The sequence below is a fragment of the Pinus tabuliformis genome, chromosome 8 (assembly GCF_031772625.1).
Source record: "Pinus tabuliformis cultivar Carrire ecotype Pingquan chromosome 8, CPIR1, whole genome shotgun sequence".
NCBI classification, from domain to species: Eukaryota; Viridiplantae; Streptophyta; class Pinopsida; order Pinales; family Pinaceae; genus Pinus; species Pinus tabuliformis.
Genome location: NC_142294.1, coordinates 1,884,389,849 through 1,884,402,815, shown reverse-complemented (window position 1 = coordinate 1,884,402,815; position 12,967 = coordinate 1,884,389,849). Strand labels below are relative to the sequence as shown.

At 44.1% G+C, this 12,967-nt stretch overlaps 1 protein-coding gene and 1 pseudogene across 3 annotated transcripts in view; both read left to right on the top strand.

Moving 5' to 3' along the window:
- Positions 1–12,967, top strand: part of LOC149243925 (uncharacterized) — a 224,191-nt gene that overhangs the window by 163,457 nt on the left and 47,767 nt on the right. The window lies entirely within an intron of this gene.
- On the top strand, positions 8,547–9,775 carry LOC149243926 (mitochondrial carnitine/acylcarnitine carrier-like protein; annotated as a pseudogene).

The following is a 12,967-nucleotide window of genomic DNA, read 5'->3' as shown; positions in this document are numbered from 1 at the left end:
GCCATTTTTTGTCCTAGATGCATGAGGAAGCACCCTAAGAATGAATGCCCATTACACGCAGTAGAGGTATATTTCGTTTGTGAGGAAGATCACCCCACCAACCAATGCCCTACCTTGCCTGGATTTCAAGCCATGTATTTAGGGACTGAGGTAGCTACTGAGCCTCTCTACTTCCTCAACCAAAGGAGACCACATGGACCCAAACCTTACCAGCAGGGAATGCAAGGGACATCCCAAGCTTATTATAATCCTAACCAATCCACTCATATACCTTCTTAGGGCCCCCCTGCTCATCCTTCTTGGTCCACACCTCCTCCGTGGTCTTATCCATCTCGATACCATACTCAAGCTCCTTCTCATTCATTTCACCCTCATGCCAGTGGAATGCACCTCAACTGGGGTGGAGACCCCAATACAACACTCCTTCTGCCATTTTGCCTCCACCTCCAGTTCAACCACAATCGCTACCTCCTGCTCCTCCAAGACTCCCCCAGATGCCTGCTCAACCGAACCTGAACCCCAACAACAGATAGGTCCAGCAGGTATATACTGGGGAGACAACATGCCCTACCTATGCTGTGGAGATCCAGGAGATCAACCTGCGATCTGGAAAGATCCTTCCAGAGCGCCCACCTCCTCCCCTAGAGGAGGAGGAAGAGAAACAGGAAAGTGAACCCCAAGCCATTCCACCCTTTCCTGAGTAACTTGCAGTAACCACACAACCCAACCCGGAAGAGAGTGAGCTTCTGGAAGAACTCAAGCAGTTGTGTGTAAAAATACCACTTCTTCAGGCCATAAAAGATGTACCGATATACAACAAATTGATTAAAGAGAAGTGTTACAGACACCCAGGCAGGCGAAAGAAAGATGCCTCAACCATCAATGTCATAGGACAACTGTCTGATCTCATGTTGGGGCAAGTAATCTGTCCAAAGTATTTGGACCCTAGGAGTCCTGTAGTTGATGTCCACATAAATGGCACAATCATACCCCACACCTTGATTGATCTAGGGGCTGCCATTAATGTGATGACTAGGGACACCATGCTTAAACTCAACCTTCAGAGTTCCTTAAGGAAAACCTCGACCGTACTTCAATTGGCATATCGTTCCACTGTGACTCCCGAGGGGATTGTGGAAGATGTCCTGGCTTCTGTTGACTCGTGGGAATACCCTGCAGATTTCTTGGTCCTTTAGCCAAAGGAAAAACTCACTGGATATCCCCTCATTTTGGGAAGGCCTTGGTTAGCTACTGTGGATGCTTACATCAGCTGTCGAGCAGGAAGTATGACGATAAAAAATGGGCCCATGTCCAAACAGCTAGTCCTATACCCTCCTGCCCAACCTCTACTAGAACATGACTTACCCCTCTGGTTGGAATAAGGAGAGGAGGATGAGGTCTACTCTGCCCCATTATGCACAGTGGAAGCCACCAAGGGAGGTCCTCAAACTGAAGATGATGTGATTGAAAACTTGATCCAAAATCCTTCCCCTAGTGCGCTATCCTTGGAAGAGTTGATGGAAGATACCCAAGCCCGTGCTTTAATGGACCTAGGTGCAACTGATTTGACCACTCCTAGAGTTAAGAATGTGGAGTTTGGCCCTGAAAGAACTTTAAAGATCAGCACCTCTCTCTCTCCCTCTCAGGAAAAGGAGCTATGTGACCTCTTGACCCGCCATTTGGAGGCTTTTGCCTGGAACTACAAGGAAATGAAAGGAATCCATCCCTCAGTCTGTACCCATCATATTTACATTAAGGAGGACTGCAAACCAGTCAAGCAACCTCAGAGGAGAATGAATCCAACCCTTAAAGACATTGTTAAAGAAGAAGTGCAAAAATTGTTGGATGCAGGATTCATCTACCCCATCTCGGATAGCGAACAGGTTTCTCCTCTGTTGTTGGTACCCAAGAAGAATGGGAAGTGGAGAATCTGTGTGGACTACAGAGAACTAAACAAAGCTACCAAGAAAGACCACTTCCCTCTACCATTCATAGATCATGTGTTGGATGGACTGGCAGGAAAGAAATTCTTCTCTTTCCTAGATGGGTTCAGTGGGTATAATCAGATCCAAATCAGCCCGGAGGACCAAGATAAGACCACCTTCACTTGTCCATGGGGTACCTTTGCCTACTAGGTCCTTCCCTTTGGGCTATGCAATGCCCCTACCACTTTCCAGAGGGCTGTATTGAGCATCTTTGCCGAGTTGGTTCATGATTCGGTGGAAATCTACATGGATGACTTTACTCCTTACGGGTCTAGCTTCCAAGAAGCCTTGTCCAACCTGGGAAAAGTTTTGAGCAAATGCATTGAGATGAACTTGTCCCTCAGTCCTGAAAAATGTGAATTCCTGATGACTGAAGGGACCGTGTTAGGTCATACCATTTCCCGCCAAGGATTACAGGTGGATCCTAATAAAATTGCTATCATCAAAAGGGTTCCACCCCCTTAGAAGGTAAGAGATGTTCGGAGTTTCCTAGGCTTAGCAGGATATTATAGAAGGTTCATTAAAGAGTTCAACAAGCTAGCCTCACCATTGTTTGGCCTCTTAGCAAACGATGTTGAGTTTAAATGGGCTGACGACTATCAGGGGGCTCTGAATGAATGAAAGGATAAGTTGGTGTCCACCCCAATTTTGAGAGGCCCAAACTAGGCCCTACCTTTCCACATCCACACTGATGCCTCGAACAAAGACATAGGGGCAGCCTTAGGACAAGTTGAAGAAAAACTTCCATATGCCATATATTTTGTCAGCAAAAACTTATCCAAGGCAGAAATGAATTATACTGTAACTGAGAAAGAGTTCCTGGCCGTGGTCCATTCCCTGAACAAGTTCCGCCACTACATCACTGGCTATCAAACATTTGTACATATTGACCATGCTCCAATTAGATATTTAATGAATAAGCCTGATGTGAATGCTCATATTATTATATGGTTACTTTTATTGCAGCAGTTTGATTTGACTATCGTTGAAAAACCAGGTAAAGAAAATGTTGTTGCTGACTTCTTGTCTAGATTGGATTTGCCTGCAAGTGAATAAGGAATAGTGGATGACTAGATGCCAGATGAACATCTGTTTTCTATCTCAGTACTCTCTCCATGGTTTGCTGATATAGCAAACTATTTGGTCTCAGCATAGTTCCCTCCGCATCTATCCTCAAAGGAGAAGAGAAGAATCGTGAGAAAGAGTGCCTCGTTCACTTGGATCGGGGGCAACCTGTTCAAACTTGGCCCCGATCAGATCTTAAGGCATTGTGTAAGGGAGGAGGAAGTCTTTGACATCCTCCTAACCTGTCACGATGGGCCTTGTGGAGGACATTTCGCAGCCAAGAGGACTGCCTTCAAAATCCTACAGGCAGGCTACTATTGGCCCACTCTTCATCAAGATGTCAGGAGATATATCAGCCAATGTGACCGATGCCAAAGGATGGGGAAACCGACTCCAAGGGATGAAATGCCTCTCCAACCTCAAGTGAATCTCGAGCCATTTGAAAAGTGGGGTATGGATTTTGTGGGTCCTATCAACCCTCCCTCAAGACAAAGGTTTTACATCATTGTGTGCACTGACTATCTGAAAAAGTGGGCAGAAACCAAGGCAATCAAAGTAGCAACAGAAGAAAAGGTGGCTGAATTCTTGAGAGAAAACGTCTTCTACAAATTTGGCGACCCAAGAGAGTTAGTCACCGATCAAGGAAGCCAGTTCACCTCCAATTTAATTGAAGACCTCCTCGCTCATCACAGGATCAAGCATAAGACTTCCACCGCATATCATCCTCAAGAAAATGGGCAGGTGGAAGTCACCAATAGAGCATTAGAAGGGATTTTGACTAAGGTGGTGAGAAACAGCAGAAAGGATTGGGTAGATCGCTTGGTTGAGGCCACTTGGGCCTACAACACCACTTGGAAGACCACAACCAGTTTCACACCTTATGAGCTGGTCTATGGGAAGAAAGCCTTGCTGTCAATCGAGTTTGAGTACAACACATTGAGGATGGCAGCTCAGCTGGACCTAGATCTCAGCCATGCTCAGCAAGAAAGGTTATTGCAGCTGAATGGGTTAGATGAACACTGAATGCAGGCCCTCCTCCACTCGGAAGTGGTTCAACTTCAGAGGAAGATATGGCATGACTGACACCTCAATGACAAACAATTCCAGCCGGGAGATTGGGCGCTGCTGTATGATTCCAGATATAAGGATTTCAAGGGAAAGCTGAGGACAAGATGGCTGGGACCATATGCAATGGAGAAGTGTAATGACAATGGGTCTGTCCTTATCCGGACCATTGATGAAGAAGCTATCCCCATGCTAGTCAATGGGCATCGACTAAAGATCTATAGGAAACCTCTTTCGAGGCACGAGTTCATCAAAACTGTGGAAAAGTCAGTGCTGGTCATAGAAAAGGGTTCTGCCTCTGTTTTGGGCACACCCTGAGCATCATGAGGAACATATAAAAAAAAAGAAAAAAAAGGAATGCAATAAAAAAGTTCCTTGGGTGAAAGCCTTTCTGAGGCGCCCAAGGCAGATGGTAGGGGTGAAAACTTTTCTGAGGCGCCCCTGCTGTTCCTCTGAAAATTGAAAAAAGATCCTTGGGTGAAAACCTCTCTAAGCCGCCCAAGGCAGATGGTAGGGGTGAAAACCTCATTGAGGCGCCCCTCCTGTCTCTCTGAAAAAAAAAAAGAAAAAAATAAGAAAACAGAAGAAAACAAGTAAATCTCCAGAAATTTGTTGCAGGGTACAGGAACACAATGGAAAAAGGAGGCCTCTCAACCTAAGGGCAAGGGTCCCTATCAACCTACCAGGAAACCTCACATACATTCCCTCCACAAATAGTCATTTCTCCCAAGGTCTGGACTCAATTTGGTCACGATTTAACCTTCTACAGTAAGCTATAGGACTTTCTACAGGAAGTTCTGTATTTCTACAGGAAACTTCCTGTAGAACTTTTGGACGGGCTGCAATCGATTATGGGGGAGCATTTGAAGCCCGAAGTTCATTAAGGAGGCATGCCATGACTCTTTTCTTCCATCCTCCGCTTGTTCAACCTCCTTCCACCACCATTGCTGCCATCTGATCGAATGTACCTGTGCAGTCATACCAGAACCTTGCCTTCTTAGAAAAAAATTGTTTTTAAGGAGCAAATGAAGCATGCAGAGGCTCGCACACCTTACCTATCAAGGCGACCTCAGGACCCTGCACCTGTGAAGTGGCTCAATTATTTTAGCATGCACCCTAGGAGGAGAAACGGCTACAGGATGTCCTACAGGAATCCTATAGCAGCTGATCTAGTTGGAGAACATGCCATGGAGACACCAGCAGCTAATGAAACTGGTGCGTGTAGCATCCACCAACTGGAAATCGGGTCTCAAGGTCTCGTAGCCGGCAGTAGCGAATGAAGAGAAGCTCCAGCACCCGTACACGCAGCATCAGCAAGCAGATCTAGCAGTCCTCATCCCAGAACTTGAAAAAACCATGTCCACGGCTGCACAGGTAAGTGCCTAACCTTATTTCGGCAAATTACATAAACTATACTCTAAATATGCATGACTGTGAGGATGGAAGGATTGAACAAGTCCGGTAGCCAAGAAAATGGCTACCACAATGAGTCCAATGGCCTCATGGGATCCGACTACACTTTGTTATGCCTAAAAAAAACGGTAAATTGACACGTGGGAAGTGTCCAGTCAGAGAGGAGTGGTGGTATGGCAGGAATGGCGGTGGTAAACGCAGAGGGAAGGATGCGGCAGTCAGGGGCACACCAGGGGAATGATCATTGTGACATCGACCAATGGATCGACCAGGACAACTCACACCCCGCGCCACGAATTCTGCAGCAATTCAAAATAGGTCGGTAACATAATTGATGATACACTGCAGTCATTCCATTCACAATTGTTTTGCAGCCGAGTACGCGTCCTCCTCCTTTGCAAGTTGTTAGCCGAGTTCTCGGGCTGATTCCAACGTCCTGTTGCTGCTCAGACTCATCCAAAACCACCGTAGCGTCCTCCGGAAGCCGTGCACGAATTCTACAGGAAGCTGCGCTACAGACATCCAACATACGAAGAAGCTTGGACTGTTCACGTCAAAGGTGGCGATTCTAAAAGAGGTAGGCCTGAACTATACTCTCCCATGCAAAATATTTAAAAGGTGGTGAATTTTACATGTTAAGGGGGTGGTGGAAGCTGTTTTTATTGTTGCCTGAATGGCCCTCGTAGTCTGCATACGAAATTTTTTCCAGGGTCTCAGCTTAAGCGCCCTCCTGTAGAAAATTGAGACATCGGGAAGGCTCACTGAAAAATTGTGAATTTTATTCGACTGTGTGCATAACGGAGTCATAGCTATGCTCTGAAAAGAAATCCCAAAGTCCTCCTTCTGTCCACAAGCAGGCAAGTTTAGAACAGTACAGGAAAAACACAGAGTTTTACCATGCCGGGAGGGTTCATTCGAAAAGAACCTGCGGACTCCAAGAAATTACGGGAAACCCCTGAGGTGGTGGACTTGTTTTCCTGTGCCCACTGGATGTCCTTCTGTGACAAGATTCAAGGTCATGATGATGAAATTACGGAGGAATTCCTAAGGGCCTTGAAGCCGAAGTCAAAGACACTGGCCATCGTCAACCTCAAAGGATTAACCCTCAGACTCACCCCACAGCTCATTAGCAGGGTAACTAATCTACCGATGGGGGTACCCTGGGATAAGGAGGAGAGGAAATTGGGTCAGAAAGCTAAGAAAGAGTTCTTCCTACCAGAGGAATAGTATGCAGAGGACAAAAATGGAGTTCGAAGAACTAGCCTACAACCGTTCTAGAGTGAAGTCAACCTCCAAATTATGAAATATATTACGTGTGAAGGGCGATATAACATCGTGTATGGCTACCATTTCCAGTTGCTCACGGAACTCAGGCACCACATGGACCTACCCTCAAAACAAAAACTGAGCATCCCTTACTTCCTCCTGCAATCCATGATTGAGTGTGCCACCAAACTAAGAGAGGGGACGCCAAACCAGCTAGCCCATCATGGGCTTATCAAGCTCCTCGTGGAAGATGCACTCCACAGTTATATGGTCCCTCTCTCCTGGGAAATCTTTTGGAATATGTCTAAGGATGATGACATCCGAATTTTGGCCGAGGAGCTCACTCCCTCCGGCAGCGGGGAGAAGGAGCAAACTCAGGCAGAGAAGAAGGTTAAAGGAAAAGAAATCCCGAGCAAAACATCAGAGAAAGAACAGAGAGGACCACAAGAAAAGAACCAAGCTGCCAAAATAGAAGTTGGTAAAATCACACCAATGCCCAGAGAAAAAAGGCTACAAAGCAGGGTAGAGAGGACTGAGGAGGTCCAAGTCGGTAAGGGCACCCCTAAGGCAGCCTCAGCCAAGCTAAAATACAAAGCACCCTTAGCCAAGTAGGCTAAAGCCATACCATCTGCTTCTACAGGAACCCGGAAGGATGTTTCTACAGGAAGATTAAAAACGACTTCTACAGGAAGCCAGAAACCAGCCACTACAGGACTTTCTACAGGAAGTCCAGAAAAAAGACAGCAGGAGGAAAAGTCGGCCGAAACCCTAGCTAAGAAGGCAGCAGCTGTGCTGGCCGCCCTAAGTACCTCTCCCAAGCCAAAGGAAAAATGAAAGAGGGAGACTCCTTTGTATTATAAAGCAAGAAGGAGTGTGAGAATTAATACTGGCAGACCCCAACCTCCATCAAAAGAGCCAATCACAATTGTGGATACCCCTACCACACCAAGGGATACGTTCCCCTCCAAGGCATCCATTACTTATGAGTGGGGGAGCCCGAAAACATCCTCATAGAGAGAAAGAATGGAGAAATTGAACTTAGAAGCTTCTCTACAGGATGTCGAGACTGTTCTACAGGAAACTTTGGTGAGGTTAAAAGAAACTGAGTAGATGGAGGAAAGAGCAGCCACATCACCCCAGGAGGAAGAGAAGACCGAGGTCATCTTGGAACCTAGCCCCCAGGCCAGTCTGGGCTCCTATTTCAACCTTTTAGAGGCTGGAAAAGTTATTCCTCAAAAATTCACAGTGTCACTGTTTCTAGCACTAGAGGAAGAAAGAGTGTGAACCCACACCTAGACGAGGATCGCTAAATCCAAGGGGGTAGCAGATATAGGGCCTCTAGAAGAGAGGCTCAAGGAAACACAAAGGGAGTTAGCAAGAGTGCGACATGTGGAAAGCTCCCAATAGGCCAAATTAAGGGAAGAAAATGAGCTGGTTAGACAGCAGCTATTGTGCCCACTTACGGTAACTAATATTTTGCCTTTTATGGCAGGTCAAGCCTTGTGTTTCCAAGCCACCACAGGTGAGAAAGTTTTCCTCTAGCATAATTCAATGCTCTTTCCGATTTGCTAACCTCTAATTCCTCTAAGCTTAATATGGGTTTTTAATGGATTTGATATTTGTACAGGTGGGTACTCAACTCCTTCTAAGCTCAACTTTATCTGCCGCAAATGCTATCGAGGATGAGCGCCCCAACCAACAACTGACTTCCAGGTTCTGCTGCTTCCAAGTTATTGAATCTTGGTCCATCTCATGCAGGGTTCTGCTTGTAGGTTTTCCGCTAGGTTACATTAAGTTGTTTTTACTGTTGGACAAGGCATGTTGATCAGGTGAGCAATTCATCCGCCTTCTTTGTACAATTTGAGTGGACTTGAACACCCATTTTAAGGTTCTATGTACAATTTGAGTGACCTTGAACACCCATTTTAAGGAAGCTTTCTGCATTTAGAATACTTCTGTTTATTGAAAACTAAATAAAAGGCTGGATTTTATCGATATTAAATGTCAGATAGAGTTCCACATAAAGTAAAGCCGTGTGTTGTAGATATTAGGTTTTAGGATTAGTCGCTTCCAATTATGGTAATCGTTGTAGCAAAGGATCTAATTTCTAGCACTGTTGGGGGAACAACACAACTGATATCTGGGCATCCCTTTGACACAATTGAGGTGAAGCCCCAGAGTCAACCATTGCTTCTTCCTGGCCAGCATCTTCGCTATGTCGGTGCAATGGATGTTGTCAAGCAGACCATTGCCAAAGAAGGCCTCACAGGGATGTACAAAGGAATGGGAGCCCCTTTGTCCACTGTCGCAACTTGCAATGCAGTTGTGTTTAGTGCAAGAGGTCAGATGGAAGCCCTATTTAGGGTTGAGCCTGGTTTGCCACTGTAGGGCAGCAGGTGGTGTGTGGAGAAGGGGCAGGGATTGCTTATCTTTCTTGACTTACCCAACTAAGCTTATCAGATGTAGATTGCAAGCTCAGAGTGCTTTGGCTATTGCTTCAGTTGCAACTTTAGGGGTAACAAGAGTGACAGCTTCTATTAAACACAATGGCCTAGTTGATGTAGCTAAGCATGTCTTAAGATCTGAAGGAGCCAGAGAATTGTTTAAGGGCTTTATCCTACTTTATTAAGGGATGTATCTGTAAATGGCATTGCATATGGCGTGTATAAGGCTCTAAAGCCGTTCATGGCACGACGACATGATGCATCTCAATTGGGCATGGGTACCCTGCTTGTTTCTGGTGGGATTTCTAGCGCTTCTAGCTGGACACTTGTATATCCAACTGATGCTTTGAAGAGTTGAAGAGTGTCATTCAGATTGATGAATTTCACCATCCAAATTATGTTGGTACAATTAATGTCATCAAGAAACTTGTTGCTTTAGAAGGGCTTAAAGGCTTGGTCAAAGCCATGGCCAGAAGTGTTCCTGCCAATGTCGCCTGCTTCCTTGCTTATGAGATTACCAGGTCGAGCTTGGGATGATGGGAACTTCAAATCAACTTGTGTCTAGTTACAGGAGTTCAAAAGAAACAAAGCAAATTGGGAAATGGCATGTTCGTTATTTGAAAGTTGTTTAGGGCTCATTTTTTATTCTCCATTCTTGGTTTGGGTGAGCTCTGTCGTCTTTGATTTTATTCTGCTGCGTAAATTTCTAACGGGTTTCCATCTTCCTCTCTCATCAGGCATAATAGCTAGACGTTCAATGTTCTCTTTGGTGCCTCTGAACAATTTACAGTCGTACCTCTATTCGGTTTATACACGATTGAATCGAAAATAAAAAGCATGAGGGGCCTTCTTCTCAGAAGCGAGGAATTCTGAGAGTGAAGTGCATCTGGTTAATCAAGTATGTATCCATAAGATCGCTCGCTTTTCTCTTTGAATTAGTATAATCTATTATATATTTGCAAGTTCATTTTCCCAGGTGGTTAGATATAGTAGCTTGTAATTGGACAATTTAATGGAAAATGCAAACAAATGAACATGTTAGCATTGCTTTAAAAAACAATCATGCAGGGCTTGTGTCTGATTCTCTACAAAGTGTCTCTACAGATGCATGAACACCATTTCCTACAATCAAGTTGAGTATAAGAAGAAAATATACGAGTGAAAAAAGAATAGACCAAGGTGCAATTGATCTAAAACATGACAAAAGTGTTGGAAATATCTGTGAGATTTTGGAAGAATTATTTGACATAACAAAGATTACCAGTGAAGAGGATGGTGAAGAAGTGGGTAAATGGGTTCTCTTTTCCACCATGAGACATCTTTCCAAAGAGCTTATGGCAGAAGAATAAAAAACACTCTACATCTTGCTCCAGTTGGACATATTGTCGAACTATGGGATATAATCAATTGCAACATATTACACACTATCAACAAGGTTGTTTTTCAAAATGACTTGAAATGGAAGCATCTTGAAACTGTAATTAAGTCATGCATCCCACGCCTTCAGTCACTTATCAACAAAACAATTGTTGAAATCATACCAGAATCAAGTCACCTCAGAAAGCTGATTGTTATATATGTTGGAAGACAACTAGAGATGAGTGGGGGAGCCTGAAAACATCCTCATGGAGAGAAAGAATGGAGAAATTGAACTTAGAAGCTTCTCTACAGGATGTCGAGACTGTTCTACAGGAAACTTTGGTGAGGTTAAAAGAAACTGAGTAGATGGAGGAAAGAGCAGCCACGTCACCCCAGGAGGAAGAGAAGACCGAGGTCATCTTGGAACCTAGCCCCCAGGCCAGTCTGGGCTCCTATTTCAACTTTTTAGAGGCTGGCAAAGTTATTCCTAAAAAATTCACAGTGCCACTGTTTCTAGCACTAGAGGAAGAAAGAGTGTGAACCCACACCTAGACGAGGATCGCTAAATCCAAGGGGGTAGCAGATATAGGGCCTCTAGAAGAGAGGCTCAAGGAAACACAAAGGGAGTTAGCAAGAGTGCGACATGTGGAAAGCTCCCAATAGGCCAAATTAAGGGAAGAAAATGAGCTGGTTAGACAGCAGCTATTGTGCCCACTTACGGTAACTAATATTTTGCCTGTTATGGCAGGTCAAGCCTTGTGTTTCCAAGCCACCACAGGTGAGAAAGTTGTCCTCTAGCATAATTCAATGCCCTTTCCGATTTGCTAACCTCTAATTCCTCTAAGCTTAATATGGGTTTTTAATGGATTTGATATTTGTACAGGTGGGTACTCAACTCCTTCTAAGCTCAACTTTATCTGCTGCAAATGCTATCGAGGATGAGCGCCCCAACCAACAACTGACTTCCAGGTTCTGTTGCTTCCAAGTTATTGAATCTTGGTCCATCTCATGCAGGGTTTTTCTTGTAGGTTTTCCGCTAGGTTACATTAAGTTGTTTGTGCTGTTGGACAAGGCATGTTGATCAGGTGAGCAATTCATCCGCCTTCTATGTACAATTTGAGTGGACTTGAACACCCATTTTAAGGTTCTATGTACAATTTGTGTGGCCTTGAACACCCATTTTAAGGAAGCTTTTTGCATTTAGAATACTTATGTTTATTGAAAACTAAATAATAGGCTGGATTTTATCGATATTAAATGTCAAATAGAGTTCCACATAAAGTAAAGCCGTGTGTTGTAGATATTAGGTTTTAGGATTAGTTGAAATCATTCACTTATCAACAAAACAATTGTTGAAATCATACCAGAATCAAGTCACCTCAGAAAGCTGATTGTTATATATGTTGGAAGACAACTAGAGATTTGTCAGGCTTTCGACTAGATATTCAAAGCCCACCCCAATGGAGTGCGCCTAGGTGGGGAGTACACTGTCTTTGTTGGATTAGAAGAGCATATACGTCTCGTTGCAATTTTCAAATTTAAAGAGGAGGAACATTGTCTTTGTTGGATTAGAAGAGCATATACGTCTCGTTGCAATTTTCAAATTTAAAGAGGAGGAAATTGATCTCCTACGCACATTCTTTCCCACATGTGAGGACAAATTCTTTAGTTATCTGTGAGAACCTAATTGTTTAGACATTGAGATATATGCAATACTATAGAGTTCCATTGTTTTTCCTAAGATACCCCTTCGGAGAGTCGATGGCTCAATTGCAGTTTTACAATTATTGGAAACACCATTTGTGAATTTGATCAATTATGCATCATTGGTTTCTACATATGCCGTAAGGCATAGGTGTGTTGCTTCGGAATTCTAAGCTTTTTTTCTGGACTCCACCATGTTCAAGGCCCTGTTGGAGTGATCAATGCATCAAAATATTGTTACCTAGAAGGATTTGATGCAATCAACAATGTTGATGTTGGGAAATGATTTGGAATACCTCTTTGAGGGACACACTGTCACGATTTTGTCAGGTTATTCATGGGACCTGATGAAATCACAGATAGGGCACTTCCTAGATTTGATGGCATGGGTGTTGAAATCTGTATGCTCGCTGAAATTTTGAGGAGGTCTGGGACACTGATTGGAATTGATATTGTTAAGCATCATCTAGCAGCATGTCACACTATGTTACAAAAGACTGTTGTCGACTTTTTGTCATTGACGGGACTTCATTTTTTCTTTTACTTTAAAGAAAACGTACGAGGCTATTAGGCAGCAGTTAACATGAAATTACTGGAAAATACCTTCATTCTACCCAAGAGACAGTAATTAATGGATCAAATGCAACAAATCTTCAGGCTATCTCC